The 21911-nt window shown below is 44.2% G+C and overlaps 1 protein-coding gene across 1 annotated transcript in view; it reads right to left on the bottom strand.

Moving 5' to 3' along the window:
• Positions 1-13863, bottom strand: part of FRS2 (fibroblast growth factor receptor substrate 2) — a 44382-nt gene extending 30519 nt beyond the window's left edge. Inside the window, exon 1 of the mRNA XM_072357362.1 lies at positions 13726-13863. The gene's annotated coding sequence lies outside the window, so the exon portion shown is untranslated. The remainder of the gene's footprint in view (positions 1-13725) is intronic.
• Between the last annotated feature and the right edge of the window lie 8048 nt (positions 13864-21911).

The raw sequence follows: 21911 nt of genomic DNA, 5'->3' as shown, positions 1-21911 counted from the left end.
CCAAAATATATTAATTTCTGTAGTTCATAACCACTTTCTAGACATACCTTCCATGACAGGTGGATCATTTGAGGTCTGTAACTGCGCAGAAGGAGAACTCATTATGTTATCTGCAATCAAGGAAATGTAGGAGAAATACCACATTTTCACTTCAGAAATTTCATCTTCCAATTCTTCTTCACACCAATCACTCCCAAATTGTGTTTAACAGTAGGTATATACAGTTTAGATAAAAAAGGCTTCTATCTGCTTTTATCATCTCCAGGGTTGTACTGGGTAGAACAACAATTCGCTGTCCCTCTATAAATCACTTGAGCTCCTCAGAAAGTCTCTAATGAAGGAAAGTACTGCAGGAACGAGCATTAATAATTAAAGGCTCAAAACACGCAGTAAGTTTGACTAGTGTATACATCATAATAGTGTGAATGTGCTGATCAGCCTACCTTACTGCCCACTCCCTCTGCACTATAGACAAGCCCCAGACACGCTTTAGATACAGCCCTGATTCTCCAAACAGAAGCAATCAAGCTGGGTCTGTTTCCACCACTGCCGCTACTGAACAGCGGTTAACACCTCCAGAATAATTACTTAATCTGTTGTGATCTTGATCAAATGCAGTGAACTTTCCCTGAAGCCCATGAGCTGATGAATTGGTTCCACACAGCCTCCATCACCTCCTGCAGAAGTCTGCATGCAGCCCTGCCACACTTGTCTACTTTTAATGGGGACCATAAGCATATCAACTTCCTTAACTTTCCCCATTCTAACAGCCCTACATCAGTTGTACCATATGTACCTTATTCCATCTAGAAAAACAATTCTTAGCTGCTGAGGTGATGCTTATTTTCTTATTACTGTAGCCACTGAGCCAAAGCCAAACTGGGTGAATAAATCCACGAGGGTATGCCAATTTTTGTAACCGATGTACTGAAATGATAGCTGATTTCTTCAGTCCTTAGCACATCAGGGCTCCCCTGCTGGTCATCAGACAGCCCAGGGAACAACAACCACAAAAACCCCAAACTCAGCACAGTGCCCACGTGGCACTGGATACGACTGATGTGAGAGTGTTCTGAGAACCACATACAGCAGCTGCTGCCCACTAATTCAGCTACACATGCAAACACCTCCGTCATGTCACTATCACAGACTGATGCCATTAATAGTGACACACCTTACACAAAGTGCACCTTTTAGACTAGCAGTACCCAGCAAAAGATGAAAAGAAAACAATACTAAAATACATGTGTAAATAAATAACACACAAAACATATGAAAAAATCCCAGAGCACCACAAAACCCACGGGTACAATTCATTACATTAGGTGCATGTTGACAATCACTACACGCTTCTAGGGAAGCATTCAGACCTTTCCTGGAACCAAAAGGAAGTTCTGGGAAGCAGCAACCAACGTTAGCCAGGAACTGATGCACATGGCTCACTGTGCTGCCAAGGTGCCAGCCCTGCCTCATGCAGGAGGCAAACACTCACACATCAGCCACTACATTGCTGCTGAGCACAGCACGGCCTTTTTAAACAAGCAAACATCAGTCTGCAAGGCACGCTGTAAAATGATTTACAAACAGTTTGATCATCCACATACAAGGCAGTTGTGTAAAGCAAACAGAAGAAAAAGTGCACTAGCTGCCCCAAGCTTCAGTGCTTCTGCTTCTAGGTTACAATGAAAATGAACTACTGACATTCAGTTGAACTACGAGTGCTTTACCCAGCTTGGTTTTAGTCTCGCTGGTAGCAAAATATTCACAAATACAGATTTGAAACCCAAAGAAATATTAAATTAGGGTTAGCCTATGGGGAACTTCGTAGGAGTTTAGCTTGAAACATACAGAACTTTACATCAAACATTTTGGTGATAGTTGCAGTTACATCTCCTTTCTAAGTAAAGGCTGACATGCTTAAGATGATTCCTCCTTACTCCTTTGGGTTTTCCATTATCTTTAAACATGTCTATGTCGAATGGCCACAAAGTTATAAAAATTAAAACAAAAAATAACACCCACCTCAATACAGTCCATTTGTAATGACAGGTAATCAATGATGTAAGTCAACAAATGTTGCCCGTCTTGGAACTTATTCACATCATACTCTTACAGTGAATGTAAACCACGTTTCCTCTCAAATCACAAACAGCTTAACCCACAGTATCTACTATATGAGGTAAAAGACAACAATATTTGTACTGTTCACTGAAAACCACCCAACTTTATTATTCCATCTTTTCAAGCACTCCTCTGTTTTCTTTCCTTCTTTGTTCTGAAGTCAAGAAATACCAAAGGGTTTCTAAACCTACATCCCCTCAATGCAGCACACTTGAGAAACTACTTTTCATACGGAACTAATTTAAAATCTTAACTACTTTTAAACCTCATTACTACAGTCTTTCACATATTCCTCCTTAGCTGACAGGGAATTTTCATGTATTTCATTCCACAAAAACATTTACACTCTTTTCAGCTCCTGGGTTACGTCCAGTTTTTGACACTTCAAATACCAGCATTTCTACACACTCCTGGTGGAGCACAATATAAGCTGAAGGCACCCAGATGACCGAAGAGAGATGAAGGCTTTCAATCTATAGAGAAATGAATGTTATCTGCCCCTTCTTCATCTACCCCCTTCCTCCCCACGTAATTTTAGCTAATAATCACCAACAAGACTCCATTAGAAGAGCACACCCAACACATCTAGGTCACTCATTTTTATGCAGGGCATTGGAAAACAACATGAAAAAAAGGCTGTCTGCCTCCTCTACATTTTTTAATATTAGAAAATAAGTTTTCCTTCAAATATGTTTATTTTCTTGAAAATCTTCTAGATTTCCATGTACTCACACACTACAGTAGTACAGAAAAACTATGTCAGACAATTTCAAAGTAACTATTCAACATGTAGCACATGGAAATAAAGATTTCTTTTATTTATTTATTTATTTTTGGTGCACAAGTCTAACACTGCATATTTCATGTGCAACATCCCATTAGCTCCAGTACTAAAACTTATCCTGAGGGCAGCATGTTTCCTAATAACACAAGGCACAATCCCTAATGCTCTGCTCACATGGTAAGTCAGCCAGGGCCCCATGCAGCATCTTAGAATCAAAGCAGGAGCACTTGGATATATCACACAACAAGTTTGTATCACTCTACTTAATAGCATGAAAGTAGTCAAGGTTTAATTACTTCATTTAATGTTTCCCTAGAATAGCCACTTCTCACCAAGTACTCCAAGTCACAGCTACAAAGTTTACTCCTCCTTCAGATATCTTCCAACAGTGACCCATAAAGTACCAGCTTGTTGGGCCTCCTTCACACCTCGGAGTTCAAAAGCAGTAAATAGCAAACTGATTGGCATATGAAGTAGTTGCATGTATTTGTCTTACAGACCTTGCTAAGTTTTCTCACCTGCAGCTGCATGAAAAGCCAAAATTTTAAGTACAGAATCACAGAATGGCTTGAGTTGGAATGGACCTCAAGAATCATGAAGCTTCAACATCCCCACCACAGGCAGGGCCACCAGCCTCCACATTTAATACTGGACCAAGCTGCCCAGTGCTCAATCAACCTGGCCTTGAACACCTCCAGGAATGGGGCATCCACAGCCTCTCTGAGCAGCCTGTGCCAGCACCTCACCATTCTCATGGTAAAGCACAAAGCCTTGACATCCAACCTAGAACTTCCCTCCTTCAACCATTTCCCCTTGTCCTGCTGTTATCTACCCTTTCAAAGAGTTGACTCCCCTCCTGTTTGTAGGCTCCCTTTAGGTACTGGAAGGCTGCAATGAGGTCACCCCGCAGCCTTCTCTTCTCCAAGCTGAACAAGCCCAGCTCCCTAAGTCTGTCTTCATAGGGGAAGTGCTCCAGCCCCCCAGTTCCTAAGCAGAACCTTAAAAAACTATTAAGAGTTCCTCAAAATTGTGCTCAAATTAAATATCAATAGATAAGAGCCGTGGAAGCTATCAGAGGTGTGATGTGAACATAAAACTTGATTTAACTGCCTGACAATTGATTTTTTACATCTTTATTTTTGTATTTTTTGTATTTATTTTAATATCTGAACTGGGACAAAACCAATCCAAAGCTGTTCTAGGCTGAGCTTCAAGGAAGTCAAAGATACTTATGTCCTTTGCTGGGCAGACAAGATGGGGACAGGCTGTACCGCAAATAAGTGTTACTGACTTATTCTAGTGTTAGCAATGAAGAACTCACCAAAAAAAATGCTAAATATGTACAGTATCAGTATAATCAAACCTTCAGAAAGGTGTTTTTGTTTTAAAACTCTATGCTATGAACAATATTAAGTTATGTTTTACTGTAGTATAAAAGTTTTCAAAACACACCCTTCGAAGTGAGTTGCATCATGTAACAAACAGGACTTTGCATTACAGGTGACTTAACACATACAAACTCTTCAAGAGAAGCAAACTTCTACTTTGCAGACACATGGAGTTGTGCTTTACAGGATCAATTTAGAAAGACTTCACAGAACAAGGAACTCTGATGCAGGAAGAAGTAAATATTTATTAAGCAAACAAACTGACACTTATGGATGAAAGTCAGAGTAAAAGAAAACACATATGTGAAGGTCAGATGATCCACATTCACTGTAGGCACAGAAAATCCAAGATAAATAACTTAAACTTCAAATTTACTAATAGAAATATTTCAAGATCCTAAGTGGCCAAAAGTATCTGAAAATAACAGCCATAATATATACTTACACTCCAAGAGTCCTACAGAAACTAGAAGCTTATCTAAGTTTCTGGTGTATGTTGTGCCTCTAAGACAAAACAAACACTGCTCCAGAACTGAAGACCTAAAAGAAAATCAGAAAATGCTTTCCCCACTTTTGTTTTCAAAACAGGTTCTGGAACTTGGAGGAGGGGGAATGTAAGCACCAGGTAAGAAAGGTTTACCCATCTATCTGCCTACCTGAAAAAGGAGGAGTGGGGGCAGGGTGAAAGGGAAATAGTTTCAAGTCTATGTAGCACATTCCCCTCTTCCCTTCCCATATACATTCTTTTCTAGTCCAGTAGCTTTTAAGAATGAAGCATTATCAAGAGTTGCAGGACTGCCTGATTGGCATGTATTACTCAAGATACCTCTAAGCATAGGCCTAACAATATTACAATACTAAATAAATAACACAGAACCATAGAATGGTTTGGGCTGGAAAGGACCGCTAATACCATCTAGTTCCAACCCCCTTGCTGTAGGCAGGGACACCTCCTTGCAGACCAGGCTGCACAAAGGCCCATCCAGCCTGCCCATAAAATTCGGCGTTTAGAGAAGAATTTATTAGGTAACACTAAATATAATGTTAGCTTGTTCATTACTTTTTGAGATCTAAAATGTCCCAGCCAAATGCCTTTTGCTAACAAAGATAAGTGGAATGGCATCCTTCCCAGCCAAACTGCAAACAAAAAGGACGCTTTCTTACTAAAACCAATGTCATGGCCTCAAACATATACTGTAAATGAAGAAAAGAGGCATTCAAATTCACAGGGAGCATCCACACATTTGCTAATTAAATGCTTTTAGGACCCTTAAAGGCCAATAGTTCTTGAGTAAGACTACCACCAAGCTAGCTACACAAACACCACATGGACTGATAGAAAACTTTCGGCTTACTTTGGCATTGCTGTTGGCGTACCTAACCAAATTAACACTAGAGCTGCCACTGCTCTTTCACAGTTGTTGCTGTACAAATTGATGAGCAATACACAGCCCATGCCCTCAAGGCCTGGAAGGCTACTCAGTGGTCTTATGGAGGAGGAAACACAAGGCATCTGCTATGACTCAGAAGTGACTCATGACTATTTAATTCTACCATCCTAGAACTTTGCAAAGACAGGTACGGCAAGCTAAAGTAGTTACACTATTATAATTGTTGTAATACAAAGCAAAGTCTAGATGATCAATAGGGAAATTGCAAGTCATTTGTGATCCAGCCTTCCATAAGGCATGAAAAAAATATGTAGGAGACAGGTGGCTTTTCCTATATATTAATAAAGGAAAAGAAAGAAAAAATTGCTTCTGCTGAAACCAACGTTTGCTTTGCAATAAGCATGGCATCTAGTGCTATGTTTATTGCAGGTTTAATTCCATTTGTGTGTCATCTAAAGAAAAGCTCCAGACTTAACAGACTCGTCTTGCCCAATAAAACTTCTAAAGTGCATCAAAGAATATTTACTAACTGAAACCACGTATGAAGACCACAGAATCTGACAGTGTACTCCCAAGCAAAGTTTAAAGCACATCACTAGTGCTTCTTTCCTACTGCAGAGTAAGGAAGCACAGCCATCAGACAAGAGAATGAAATCTGGAAGACGTACAGCAGTGTAATTGTCATAGGTCTGTATATTTTTATTCATTTACTTTCAATAGAAAGGTAGCATGCATCCCTGCTAGCTTCAGTAGATGAAAGTGTAGTTTATCTGTCTAAGCAGAGACACAGTGGGAGGGTGCTCTAATAACTCAAAGTCAGAGATGTAATCATTTTCTTTAGTAGCGTTAGCATATATTACATATGATAACACTCAGAAGTTTCCTAAATTAAAGTGAAGGATATGCCATGGTACATGGTAAGGGAAGAGATAGACTGGGAGCAGCAAGGCAAGGGGAGAGCATGACGTGGAAAGACAAGATGCAGACTGCTCAGACTCAAAGACAACTAACACAGACTTGATGAGAGAAACCAGCAGACAGGCAGACTATTGAAACATCTTTCCAGCTGCACCTTACACTGATGGCAGAGATGTGAGTTTCAAGAGAGGAGGGAGGAGATACAGATACAGGTTTGTTAAGACCAAAAAAGAAGATGTAATCTTGGGAGATGCTGTTTGGATAAGGAAGAAGGATAGGAATTAAATTTGACTGCAGATTGAAGGAGAAGGGAAAAAAAGAGGGCAACTCCCTAACTACTGCCCTGGGCGACAGAGGATTACAGTGCTGTCAGCAGCACTGCAGAAAGCAAATGAGTTAAGTTAGAGAGAGATGATAATGAACTCCGAGGCATTCAAAATGTTTATGATAATAAGAAGCACTGCAAGGAAATGCGGGGCTAAATGAAGGCATACAGAGCCACGAAGCTCCACAAAGAAATGCAGTAAGCTAAATCAAGGAGATAAGATGCAACCTTCCCATAAATGCTGCACATGCTAGGATCACAGGAGGACAGAAGATGCCTACAGCAAGCAGCACTGCAGGCCCCTTGTTCCCAAGGAGCAACAAGGCCTTGGCAGCCTAGCAACCTTCCACATGTCCTATCTTCTCCTACTCCCACCAAACTACTGCAGCTCTTAGCTCTTATGCTAAAAGCATAACTGCACTTGGAAAATGTAAATACGAGTTTGGTCTGTAGACCTGAGAGATGCGTGATAACTATTCCTGTTACAATTACCGCAGTCACTTAAAAGGACAAGTTTATTTTATTTTAAATGAAATTATTCATCTAATTACACACTTTAAACAGTGCTTGAATTTCTGAAAAAAATACAGTCAGATACAAGGCAAAACCTAAGAAGAGCGTTATACCCCCTGCTTCCAATGTTTAGTAGAAAAGGCTAAACCTCCTGGGTGACAGCAAGGATTAACTTGAGTTTCGGTATCTTTATTTTTAATTATTAAACAAAACAACAATAACTATGCCTATACAGAAACAAAGAGATAGGGTGTGTGTGCAAAAACCAAATCCAACTTGCAGTCTCCAAGACGTCAGAATACTCGTAACAAATGTCCCTGGAGAAGCAGCCCTCCCCGTGTTTGCTTGGTATCTTAACTTGCCTTTGGTTTCAAAGTCCTGTGCTTGCCAAGAGCTATTCCTTTCAAAACCTCAGGAATTCCATTACTAGTTTTAAGCTAAATTAAAGGAAAATAGAAGCATTCAATGCATGGCAAAAGTATGCACACAGCGTTTGTTGATACTCATAAATAGACTGAAAAATGTCAACGTCTGAAGGATAACTGCTGCACAGTCAGCTCTGTTTGTGCTGTACAACTATGTAAAAAGCTGCTGTTGTCACCTCAGGAAAGCTCAGCAGAAGAGACGCTGCTATCACAATGGAATACAGTTTGCTCTAGACCATTCATTTTGCATTCAAAGCTTATACGTAAACCAGAGTTTGCTTTTTCTGCAGAAGATAGTGGGAGTTTCCCATGTAAAGCTGCTGCTTCAACATCTCCACTTGGGGAAAAGATGGCATCATACGCTAAGGAACAGCAAAACAAGTCAACTCTCTGCCTGCCAAATATCTGACGAATTATGAAACCAACACATTCTGTCTCAAAAATACGACAAAAGTTTATACAAATTTTATACTTTCCATCTCATATTGGTAATGTTTCCAATGTTTAGATAACAAACACAGTGTTACCACGATCGTTTTTACTGAGTGCCTTACAGTAACACTGAGATGTCCCCATCTGTACGTCATGCAAATGTCGTGCTAATACACAAGGTAATATCTCAGTCCAAAGAAAATCTGCCTGAAAGACAACTGCCTGATGCATGGAGGAAAATCCTGGCAGGTAAGAGCCACTGTGTGGTTGCAGGAATTCAGTGGACCTGTTTGATGACGTTCTGCACCTTCCACCAGAAATACGGGAATTCAGGTACCGGCATGCTGCACAGAGGGTCTATTTTCTCCTTGCAAAGGCAGGAAATTAAAGCAACTTTTCACCACTGAGTCAGCACACAGTAACGGGTCAGTGGTTTACAGCAACCGTCACCACCATAGCGATGACAACAGCAGCATCTCAACGCTGCCAGGACCAAAATCATTAGGAAGAGAAGCCAAGGGAAAGAAGTCTGATCCTCTGACTCGAAGTGCTAACAGAGACCCAGACTCTTCCATATTCAGAGCACAGAGCAGAACTCCTCTCATTTTTCCAGATATGCCAATTGCCCAGTAGGCCTCACAAACATCTCATATAAGATTTCTGAATCAGAACAGCCAGAATGGAAAAGGTGTACAAAAAAAAGTTGTAAAGCAAAAAATACCCAAGAGTAGCTTTGATTTTACCTTTGGTAAAATCTCAGTTCAATAACCTACCAATACAGAGGTATTTCTACCAACAGCCAGCACTGGATGAGAAGCTTTACAGAAAAAGGAAGGAAATGAGGTTCTGCAAGAGCAGGTGGCAGCTCTGCTCACTGTGGTAGAGCTCACATGGCAAGAACTTCAGTGCTCTCCAGATGGATGCGAAAGCATTTCAGAAGAACAAAAAGGACATGGAACTAAAGGATTCAGAAACAAGGGAAGGAAATAGTAATCACAACAACACTTCCACTAATTAGAAAAGAATACATACAGTCATTCTCAAACATGCAATAATCATGACATTGTGTTGTATAAACATCAGAAGAAAAGTTATTAGTTCTCTTATTAAAGCGATTTCAAGCCTGAGGGAAAGACTGAAATTCTAGAGAATCACATGGCTCCAGGAAAATGGGCTTTAACAAAGAGCGAACTCAATCAGCTGCTGTGATTGCTGCCACCCAGATTGAGACAGTGAAGAGGAATCTGAAGAGAGTGCTTTAATGGAGAATGCTTGACATGCACGCGCACACATACACACAAACAGATGCTTACACACTTACATGAGGAGCAACTACACACCAGTTTATAATCTATTCAGGTCTGAAATGAAAGTTTACATATAGCTCTGGTTACACAGAAAGGGCAACAACAACAACAAAAGAAAGATAAAAGAAAGCAATGCTTAAGAGTGGACAAGGCAAAGTCTGCTATGTTATACCTGCTCCTTTACCACTTCTGCTCAAGTGAAAAAACACCTGCCTATGCTGCATGGAATTACACCCTTGGACAGCAGTTTTCAGCCAATAGCTCCTCAAATGGCTTAGATGAAGAACAATGTTATGTAGCAGCACATAAAACCAACGTCCATTAAATCAGTTTCAGAAAATGTGACTGAAAAGCTACATGTAGATAATCCCTCCCAGCAGGAGCTGCTGCCCTGTTACTCAGTCATTCAGTCAAGAGAGGTGATCATCGGTAGAGATCTGCAAGAGCAGGAATCACAGAAAGGCACACACAGAAAGGCACACGCATCCACTTCAGGGAAAGCTCACAGAGGTGACGGCCCAGTGAAGACAAGCAGAGCTATTGCTGCCCTGCACTGCTGCGTGCCTCAGGCAGGCAGTGCTGCTAACAGCTGTGCTGGAAAGGACCGCCAGGCATGGCAAGCTATGGCAGAGCAGCAGGGACAAACAGCTGGGGGACATAATCTCTAAAATTTTCACAGATGTTTGCAAAAAGCAATGCCTATCCTTATCCTGAAACATTAAGCAAAGCTTCTGTTATAGCCCTGAAGTCTTGAGATAGATTTGGAAAGCCACTAACCATTGCCTCATCGCTTTAACAGAACAGTCACATGCTGCCTCCTGGGAAACTGAAGCTAACAGCATTAAGTCTCAGGTCAGCCTCAGCATTTTCATCGTTTGTTGTTACTGTCATTCAATTTACTTATTATTGCAGAATATCACGCAGGTTTCTTTGCACATATTGGTAACTATCTTCTTTTCTCAGTCTTTTTTCTGTTTAAAAGCTCAATGCACACACAACAAATTCATTGTCCCAAAAATCCGACAGATGAACAGCAGTTATAAGACTCTTCCCTTAAAATCCCTTCAAAGTGCACACTGAAATCATAGTCACACTGCCACAGATTAAGGGGTCTCAGATTTTAAGCATGCTGACAAACCACAACCAAACAATGCATGCAAACCCTTCGTGCTCAACCCAAGCTCAGCTTCACCAAAGTCAGCCAGGATCAAGCACACTCCAGGCTGGCACAACATGCCCCCATTGCCAGAAGCAACCTGTTCCCCTCACACCCCATCGGGTGCACCTCAGGCCAGTGCTGCACACGCACCGGCCTGTGCCTAGGAGCTTGGGAACAAAGAGGACCAACTGTATTCTCCTGTGGTGGAGACGGTCCACGACAGCAACACATTCACATGAAGTGGTTGAGCCCCAGCTGAAATCCCACAGTGCTGGCTACAGGTCAAGGCCCAGGCAGTCCTGCTCTTCCCCTCAAGCATGCGAGTCCCACCGCCACTTTCACAAAATACCCAGTCCCAACCTCACAAGGAGCCAGCCCAGAGCATCACCAATCAAAGACATAAAACGAATCATAGAATGGTTTGGGCTGGAAGGGACCAATCCATATCCAACCTCCTGAGGTGAGTAGGGTTGCCATCCACTAGATCCAGCTGCCCAGGGCCCCATCCAGCTTGGCTTCAAACACCTCAAGGATGGAGTATCCACAACTCCTCTGGGCACCCTACAGAAAAAGCCACTTGCTGTCACCAGCCCAGCTCCACAATCTGGCACTCCCAGCACAAGGGGTGATCAGGGGGCAGGCTGAAAACAGAACATCCAGTCTTGATCCACAGCTGATGCTGCAAAGTGCACCTGTGTACCGCCCTATTTTACATTTCAATTTGCCACAGCAGCTCAGCGTGATGATTCTAATGCATTTCTTTTTGAGCTCAAACATCAGCATCTTTTGGAAAGCTAAGCAGCCACGGCCCACTTGGGCACAAGCAGCAGGAGCAGGTACCTGCAGCAGCCAGCTTCACTCCTTGTGTGCTGCAAAATGAAGTGTTACACTAACACAGTAACCATACTTTCCCTAGACATTCTACTTTGCATAACTGATTAAAGCGGCTCAGGTTTCTTGCATAGTAAGAACATCTATGCAATAAAACTAATATGGCCATGTTGAATATTATTTCAATTGTAGTTGAACATTTACAAGGAATTCAAACAACAGTTCGGCAGCCTTGTAAACCTCTCTGCTGAGGAGTGAATTTCAGACACCACTCAATGAACTGTATTGCTGAAACTGTAAGGCTCGGGGGTCATAGAAGTGAATAATGCTGACTGCAGGATCAGATCCCCTACTAAGCATGGACATCGCTGCTTTCAAGATGATCTTCAAGAAGTAAATTATTATAAGTAGTAGTACACGCTGACTGCTAGAAATAACCTTGCTAACCTACAAGCAATTACATTTATTACTGCATTGGTGGATTTAAAAGGGAATCGTTCCCATGGCAAGTCAGTATATTTGTTCATACCCATCCAGTTAATAGAAGGAAAAAATGCAATCATATCAATGTAGCAGACAAGTATCAACCCTGTGGATCAAGAAAGGGACAAATGAAGTGCAGATTCACTCTGATATTTCATTGAACCCGTCTTTCCCAGTGCCATTTATTTTCCTACAGCTTATGAAATTCCCTTCTTACAGAGCTGCACTCTTCCACAGACTGCCTATTAAAGAGCACACAACTCCTCTTTAACCAAAGGTTCTTATATGATTAAAAAGTGCTCTAAGTTTCTCTGTAGGAACTGTGCTGCAATGAGAACAATTTAGACTAGAGCTAACCACCAGCATTCGAGACAAGACACTGAACTGGAAAGTGAGCAAAAAGCTGTTTAACCAAATATAAATACAACTGCTGGAACGTTGTTTCAACAAGCATTTTCAAAGCATTCTTGATACATAGGCAAATAAACCCAGGGCTTCTCAGTCAAGAAATAGCGTTCTTAATCACTTTCCATTTGTGATGCAGGGAATATTTTTGGACCTGAACTGGTGACTCACACTGATATCAATGCACATTTGTCTTGAAGCAGGCTCCAGCACCGCCCGCAGGATGGCTGTGCTGCTCAGATGCACTTGCAAACTGAAGGAAACAGAGAGGGAGCCTCGCTGGCAGTTCTGCTGATCCAGACAAACAAGCAGATCTGAATCTGGATTCACTGGATCTGAATATGTTTCTTCATATCGACACTTCTAAAACAGCGATGAATCTTAGGGAAATTAGGCTTTTGTTCTTTTAAATACAAAAGTACTGCAGAGCCAGCAGTATGAACTGAATGCGAGTCATCATACAGAATAATTTATCGCTCACACCATTAAAGCAATATACAACATGGCCATGCTTCTTGCTCGTTATGCTAAATGTCACTTTGTCACTATGTCACTAGCGCTATAAGTAAAATAAAAAGCTAAGAGACAGCACGGTGTCATCTCTAACCAACTGCCCAACAGCATTCCTAACCACTTCTCACCATCACCACCCCTTGTGCTTTGATGCTGAGCAGGACATGGAGACCAGGAAGCCGAGAAAGCGTCTATGTCCCGCCACGGCTCGGGCAGAGCACTGAGGCAGACCGGTGCCGAAACCCCTTTCGACCTTCGTGATCCTCCACATCCATCCCTCCCGCGCTCTCAGAGAGAGGAAGGGGCACAACGCGCTGCGCGGAGCGGCCGTGTGCCGGGAGCAGCCGTGTGCCGGGAGCAGCCGTGTGCCGGGAGCAGCGGCCCAGCGCTTGACAGCTGGAAGGTACGATCCGCGGCAGCGCGCAGGCCGGGCGGGCACAGCCGCTCCCGCATTCCGCTCCTGCCCCCAGCAGCCCCCACCGCCAGGCCGGCCCGGCCGCCTCCGCTTTTGTTCCGAACCCGCTCCGCGCTCTCCCGGCCGCGCTCCCTCCGTCCCTCCCCGCCCGCACGCGGCTCCCGGCCGCAGTCCCGCCCGCCCGCGTCGCACCGCCGGCCCCGCACTCCGTGGGGAAGGAGCGCGGCCCCGGCCGCGGGGCAGGGGCGAGGGGAGCCGGCCGGGCGCCCCGCGAGGCGCGGCCGGGACGGGGACAGGAGCGGCGCCCGCACCCACCTCCGCCATGAGCCCGCGCCGGCCGCCGAGCCCAGGGCCGGGCCGCCTACCACGGGCGAGAGGCGGCCCCGCGTCCGCGGCGGGGAACGGCGGCGCCTCCCGACAGCGGCGGCGACAGGGCCTCGCTCTGGGCCGGACTCTGCCGCACAACTTCCGGAGCACGGCGGGAACGCCTTCCGGGGCGGCCCGGCCCCGCCGAGCCGAGCTTGGACCCGCTGCCGCTCGCCGTAGGTCCCTCAGCCGGTGCCGGCTCGCAGGCCGACGGGCGCGACGGACCCGGGGCGAGGCGAGGCGGCTTCGCAGTCTGCGGTTGAACGTGAATGTCTGTGTACTTCATGTCACAAACCGAACGCTTTGCCCGCGGTGACCTGCGCTCAGCTCTCACCTTCCTCCGGGGTCGTGCTGGAAGCTCTTCCCTCCCGCTGTGTCCGCCTTCTGCAGCCCGGTTCTGGCTCCAGGCCTCGCCACCCGGCAGCGCCCGACTCCCGTCGGCTCACAGGGCTGCTCCGTGCGCCCTGCCTTCCCAGCAGCGTGTGACTGCTGAGGGGGTTGTTGCGGCCACCTGAAGCCTCTTGGCAATGAGATGGGAGCTTCTCGCCTTGTCGGGGCTCGTCTTACGTCCTCTCTCCTGACAGCTGCCACAGCTCCCCTACCCGACACCACCTGTAGGAGCGTGGGAGCTGGAGAAGTTGAATGCCTTGCAGAGGTTTTCTCCATATGCACAAGCTGGAAAGGAGATGATGCCTGCAAGGGAGTAGGAACACGGTTGTTGTTTAAGGCTTGTGCCATGGTAGCTGCTGGCTGCTGTGCATGTGAGCCCATGTTCTGAGATCTGGATGGAACAAGGGTAGGGGATGAGATTTTGCTGTAGTTGGATCATATAGTGTGAAGACACTAGCAAACATGGTTATCTAATATGCTGTGTATGCTCGTGTCCTGTAAATGTAGCGTATCTCATGGGCTACCAAGCAACAAGCTGCTCAAGACAGACATCTGCAGCACTGATGTGTCCTTTAGGTCCTTATATATGCACACTCACCTTTAAGTTGGCTTTCAGCTCAGCTGCCATTGTTGGTCTCAAACTGTGAGTCTACATCCAAGCAAGTATTACTATATTGCAGTTTTCCATAGCCTCCTCAGCAGCATCTGGATATGCAATGAAAAAGTCTGCACCGCTCTCTTCTGTTGGGCCTTTATTTCCTGCTCCCTCTAGCTCTCATCATGCCTTCACCTACTCATATAAGCAACTGTATGTCAAGTTTGGTTTCAGGCTGGGTAGCACGTTGTCTCTTTGACAGATCAGTTCTCCATCTTCTATTGGTTGCTGGTCTTATCTACAGTCATTTTTTGTCATCCCAGACAAATGACTACATGTCCATCGGGATGCTCTATAGATGCCATTCTTTTGAAGACTGAACATCTGCTTGCAGCTGTCTACAAATTATGAGCCAGCGTTGCTTTAAGTCCTTTGATGGCATCTTCAGTTCTGTTCTAGATCACTCTGAACTTTCTTCTCTTTATTATTATTAATAATATATATATATTAATTTAAAAACCAGGAGGCCATAGATATATTTTGAAAAGAGAGGAAAGGAGATTGAAGCACATCAGTCACACTGTAGCTCATGCTTCCAGCAGCTCTCCTTTCACTGTCCTGATGGCTTTCAGTGTTGGTTTGTAGACTCATGCCATCCCAGTTCCTGGATTCTTACAAGAAGGGACCAACACTGTAGGATTTATCATGGAATTTGGACTCAGATTATTGCCCTTGCCTGTAAGCTACTTTAAAAATTAAAGCCTACAATTTCTCCTACAATTAAAACTGTAGCAACAGCTTCATGACAAACCACAGAAATCTGCAGTCACTTCGTGTTGTGAGGAAGGAGGCCTTCAATATTGCTGTAGGCACCACCTAACTCAGCTGTAGGTGAGGGCTGTTACATAATAGTGCCTTTCAGGGTTTTGTGACTCAGCAGCAAAAGTGTGTTCCTGGCTGAAGTGTGGTACAGAATCTCGCTCTCTTTCTCTGTTGTAAGACGCTACCCAGGAGAGGAATTCTATTCTATCAGTTCCAAAGTCCATTCGACACTAACAAAAACTTATTAAAAAAAAAAAAAAAAAAAAAAAAAAAAAAACTTTATAGCAAACATTTCAGGATCTGGAAAACAGATTTACAAAGAGAGAGAGCAGGACTTATTGTGCTAGCTGAACAGAGCAACACTGGTCACATTCTGCCTCTCCTCATGTGTGGCATGCTAAGTAGAATGACCCTTTGTATGTCAAATCAAGAAGTTGTTGTTTTCACAGTCAAACAAAGCCCTTGCATACAGTGATGGCCATGTAGCAGCCTCTTGTGGCCCGATCTGCTCTTCTTCAGGAAAAAAACTATCCCCAGGGAGGTCATACTATCTTTGCTTTTTTTTTTTCAGAAGTATGAAATTGAGCCAGTAATTTAAACCAGTGGTTCACTGCTTCATTAATATCTTCATCATTAGTTGTCATTTAAAAATGAAAAAGGAAGGAAGGAAGGAAGGAAGGAAGGAAGGAAGGAAGGAAGGAAGGAAGGAAGGAAGGAAGGAAGGAAGGAAGGAAGGAAGGAAGGAAGGAAGGAAGGAAGGAAGGAAGGAAGGAAGGAAGGAAGGAAGGAAGGAAGGAAGGAAGGAAGGAAGGAAGGAAGGAAGGAAGGAAGGAAGGAAGGAAGGGAGGGAGGGAGGGAGGGAGGGAGGGAGGGAGGGAGGGAGGGAGGGAGGGAGGGAGGGAGGGAGGGAGGGAGGGAGGGAGGGAGGGAGGGAGGGAGGGAGGGAGGGAGGGAGGGAGGGAGTTTCTTGAACACCTCCATGGATGCTGACTCCACCGCCTCCCTGGGCAGCCTGGTTCAATGCATCACCGCTCTTTTGGAGAATAAATTTTTCCTGGTACCAAACTTGAACCTCCCCTGGCACAACAGGAGACCATTCCCTCTCATCCTATTGCTGTTACATGGAAGGAGAGGCTGACCCCCACCTTGGCACAACCTCTTTCAGGTCATAGTGAAGAATGATCTGCTCTCCCTCAAGCCTTCTTCCTCCAGAGCAAACAATCCCAGATACTACAGTGAGTAGCAAAAGCATAATTTTCATCTCAGATATTTTCTCTGACCTTATTTTAGTCTAAGCTTGGTGGCTGACATTTTGTGTGTTTTCCTCCTTCAGATGCTGGATACTTAGTCCCTTGCCCATTTGAACACTAAAAGTCTCAAAGACATTATTACTGCGAGTGAAGCTGCCTCTTGGGCCTCCCAAGTTCTACAAATTCAGCTTGCTTCACAAGTGAACGTTCTGCTTAACTGAATTGAACTGTTTTCATTTCCCCCCAACAAAGGCTGCCACATGCAGCTCCTGTAACTTCTTGCTGGCTGCTTCCCAGGAGCAGCACCAATGTGCTGACTGCAGAATGTGTGCACGGCTGTTTCCAACTAGCCCGTGATAACCAACTGGGATGTAAATCTAATTCAAGCAAAAAAAAAAAAGCTACACTATGTTGCAATAACATTTGAGAACAGATCTTGTCAGATGAAAGCAAGGAAATTCCGTGTGAAGACTGCTGCTATGCCCTTCATTCCCCCCATGGTGTTGCAGAGTTTCAGAGCCTCAGAGCTGTGCAAACTTAACTGTGAAGTTTGTACAAAACAGTGTTTGAAGAGCATCAACACAATGTCAGATTTTTAAAAATTAGGCAACTTGTGCAACTGCAAATGGGCTCCGTTGTGAGCACAGAGCAGAGGGAATTAACCACGTGTAATCATGCTCAGTTTTTGCAGTTTGGAACCCCTTCCTCAATCAGGACATGGAATGGATGCCTCTCACGGGAAAAGGCAGCTGGTTATTTTAAATCTCTGCATGCAGCGTGTGCCCTTTGCCTTATTTATTTATTCGTTCAGTGAGTAACTACTTCGGTATTCTTAGGGCATTTGTCATTGTATTAGTTGATATGTCATTAGCATTAGTGGGATTATTTCTGCATTCTGTCTTCCAGAGGAAGAGTTATCGCTGCATGTTACTTATAGGGGAGCATGGGCTATGTGTGGGGGGGGCTTGGTGCTGCATAGCTCAGTGTTGTGGCACTGATCATTAAAAGATTGTGCTTCTTAGTGGAGTTGGTGGGTCTCTGTCCATGTTTCCCATATTGTATGTGGTGGAGACAGCTGGAGGAATGGGATCACATGGGATCCAAACAAGAAGCTGGCTAAACTTCTCCCTGCAAGAGATTGATGACGTTTGTGTGACTGCAGGCACAGCACTTGGATTTAGTGCCAAGGAATCCTGGAATATACTGCTCTGTTGCATCCCGTGAGCAGGTACGGTGACTGCTCCTGGAAAACTGGCAGAGGGACAGTGCACATTTGCCTTAGCTGCAAATTTGGGAGTTTGGGAACTCTGGATTAGGACCACACAGCAAACTCACCATGAAGATGCTGGCAAGTGGTCCATTTTACCAACTTCACTGTAAGGGAGGTGTTTCAATGCAGAGTGGACTGGTAAGTACAGCTGCAACGTTTACAGTGTCTTTCTTGATACCCTCAAAAGTAAAACTGAGTAGCGAAGAGCTGCATGGTGTATGGTGGAGTTCACTTCAGCACATTAGGTGTGTATGGGTATTCCTTTATACAAGACACGGATTTGAGGGGTAGAAGAAACCTTCCTTTTCCTATGGTTTGATAATTAGAAAACACAAAACTTAGGCTACCGGGGTTTGGTTTCATCCTTTACCTGTGAAAATATCAATTCATATTTTCCTTCACCTGGGGGGTGCTACAACAACCATACAGTTATTCCTGCTTCCTTAAACCTACCCACTGACATTATCCAGTTGTGACTGACTATGCCAGACCCTTAGGAGCAGGATTGGGTTGCTGGGAAGTATATACTGAAGCAGTCACTGAAATGAGAATTCATGGAATGTAAGCACCTCATGGCTGGAAAGCAGCTGGGTGAGTGTTTAAGGGTCGTTAATGTTCACTTTCAGTATTGGAGACCTCTTACCGACGTAGTTTTGTCTCAGGTCAAACCAGCAGATCAGTGACAGGGAGCTGGGGTGAGGCTTTGGCGTATAGCCAAGCACGTCAGACCATGGAAAAATCAACATGTTTTTTTGTGGACAGAAAAAGCTTTGTCACTATGAAGTCCTTTGACAGAATGAACAAACTGATAAACCGGGGTGATAAAGTGATTTCAAAAGAGCTCCACGCCAATGCTGCTAAAGGAAGTTAGCAGTCGTAGGTTCAGAGGGAGGGCTGTCTTGTGAATCTGTAACCAGCTGAAGGAGAAGAGTTAACGGGAAGCAATAAATAGTCATTTTTTACACTGCGGGAAAGTTACGATCAGACTCCCACAAGGATTCATGCTGGGACCTGCACTGGTTGGCATGTTCAAAATGGTCTTGGAAGGAGAGCGAGTAAGGAAGCAGCACAGTTTGCTGCTGATGCAAAATCCCTTATAGTAGAGGAACATAAAGTTGACAGCGAGGAGCTTTGGAAGGATCCCATCCTGCTGAGCTTGGGTGTGAAACTAGAGGCTGAAATTCAGTCTCAATAAATGTAAAGAGATGCATATGAGCAAAGCTAATCTTAATTATGGGTGCGTAGTACTACAAGAGATATTATTGCAGGGGAAGGAGTTCTTAGGTGTCTCTGTAGGTGGTTCTTTGGAAACTTCATTATTTGAAAGGGAAGACTGAATGGAGCAGAAAGTGTTGTGATATCTCTGTGGGGATCAGCTGTATGGCTACAGCTAGAAAACAGCATAAACTTGGTTTATGAATACAACATAGTCAAAGGTTTCTGTTTAAGACATGATTACCAGAACTGGAACTGTACCGATTGAAGAAGACCAAGTGGACAATGCCTGGGTGATTGAGGGAAAGCAACTGAATTGTGGAGAGAAGGTAGGGAGCTGTCACAAACTTCAAGCAAGTAGTAATAGGAAATAACAGACAACTGGTTTAGAGCAACCAAAAGGCAGTGCAATCTGAGTATGGATCTTGGCTTCCAGAATTTAAAGGCTAAAACTATCATTGCATTAATGCAGTCTGTCCTGCTGCCCAGCCCTGCTTTGAGCAGCTGTGTGTACATGACTCCATACCCTACGTTCATGGATAGAAGTAGAATACTTTTGGTCTAGGTTAACTGATCCATATAAAGTGTAAGGACACAGTGGGGACAAGGCACTCTGGTGTAACGTTAGACACAGTGATGGGGGAAGGGCGTAGCATGAGCTGCCATGGCACATAATGCACTTGTGTGAGCACTTATTTTCTACTTCTGGATCAAGAAGGCATGTGAAAAGATGTTCTTCATCTTCATTTCCCTAACTAGGGTCAGTGCTTCTTAGCACCTGGGTTAAGATTTTGGGGTGATAAGATAGCCCTGTGCTCTTTGTGACTGTTTATGTTCAGCAACTGGCATGCATGGCATGAACAAACAATACACACGACGAAAATACTCCAAACTGCCCACCACTGCTTTCCCTTCTAATAACATTTCTGTGCAAGATGCAGACCACGCTACAGCTCTGCAGCTGAACTCGGTGTATTCACATGCAGCAGTCATGGAAGAAGCTGAGGTCTATAGCTTTAAAGAACAAATGCACCTTAATTTTTATTCAGGCCTGCCTGCAATTAAGCTGAAGGGTTTGCATGTCTGCTAGTCTATATGTGGGTAGAAAGGCAGTGAGGTTAAGATAATAGGCTTGAAATGTATTCTCAGAAAACATTTAAAACCACAGTAGGGTATGATTGTATGCAAATGAGTATTTTTGCAATAGCAGATTAAGCACCTAATGGAATTTGTATGGAAAGCTGCATGCTTGTACATGATGCAAAGTATGATTAAGCACCGGTGTGTGGAGTTTTTGCCTTTGGTTAAAAAAAAAATTAAGGCAGATTTAAATCAGTCATTGGCTTTCTCAGTCTTTATACAGCATAAGCTCTAAGATATGAATGGTGATTATAAGAGAGAAAATGTTAAAAATAACATATTTTTCCCCCTTGAGTCTGCATCCTTAAAGCATATGTCCTGCTGTGGCTGCTAGTCCAGAAAAAGCACTGCACTTGCAGAAGGACTCTGCTGTAGGATGGCAACACAGAGGATCTGTAACAGAGAGAAAAGAAAACTGTCTTACTAGCACAGCTGTTCTGGTGCGCATTTTGTCATCAGCTTACAGAGTTACAGAGTGTCTTACAGAGTGGCTTTTATAGGACCCCCTAGAGCACCTTTCTGATGCTTTTCATATATGGATGGACTAATCATTCCAGGTTCTGGGTCTGCTGTATTTTTTTCTCATGCTCAGAGATTGTTAAAATGTCTGAGATGCAGCAAAATCAGATCTAATCGTGTTTGTTTCCATCCAGTATTTTTCCTATCTGCGTAGAGCAGATATATCCACTTGTTTGAGTTCATCTTGATGTAAATATTGAAGTAACTTGGCCCCACGCTGCCGTTGTGCGGTTTGTGTGGGGAAGAAATGCAAGAAATAAAAGCTTCTCCTAAGAAGTCAAATTGTCAGGTTGAAAACCAGCAAAATGCGCTCTCCTTCTGCCTTCCCAAGCAGCTCTGCCTGCTCAGCAATAAATGTGCAGAGGGAATCCGAGCTCACCCTGGCAGGGTTATTCTCCTTTCCTGCCTCTTCATCATAATTTGTTAGTGAAAGCAGTGGTCAGAGAAAGTGCAAGATCAGCAGTTCTGAGCACTGGTGCTCCAGGCTTTGCTCTCCTTCGTCCCACATTCTCTGAAAGCACAACTTGAATTGAGTGGAGAGCTGAGCATTGGGATTGAGAGAGACAGAAGAAAGCTGGAGGACTGTGGAGGATCCCACTGGACCTTCTGCTGAAGGGTCCCACCCTGCTTGAGGGAGAACTCCATCTCTGAAATCACTGCCAGACTGCTGATCAGAGCCTGATGTCCTAAGAGAAGAAAAATACCCATGTCATTATTTATCCCCACTGGGTAAGGAGTAGGCTCCTTCAAGAAAGAGAGAACCCCAAACCAGTGTGAGCAGAAACTGCTATGTAAAGGCAATGGGCAATTTGATGAGAGCGACTGCTCCAGCCCCAGTAGGATAACACTGGGCATGTTCCCTCAGAGGAGGCACAACACAAGAATGGATGAAGTATGGCAAAGCAGAATCATTGGTGATAGGGTGTAAAGGTTC

This window comes from Excalfactoria chinensis, chromosome 1 (assembly GCF_039878825.1).
Source record: "Excalfactoria chinensis isolate bCotChi1 chromosome 1, bCotChi1.hap2, whole genome shotgun sequence".
Classification (NCBI taxonomy): domain Eukaryota; kingdom Metazoa; phylum Chordata; class Aves; order Galliformes; family Phasianidae; genus Excalfactoria; species Excalfactoria chinensis.
The sequence above is the reverse complement of the archived record's forward strand: the minus strand, read 5'-3'. Positions and strand labels throughout refer to the sequence as shown.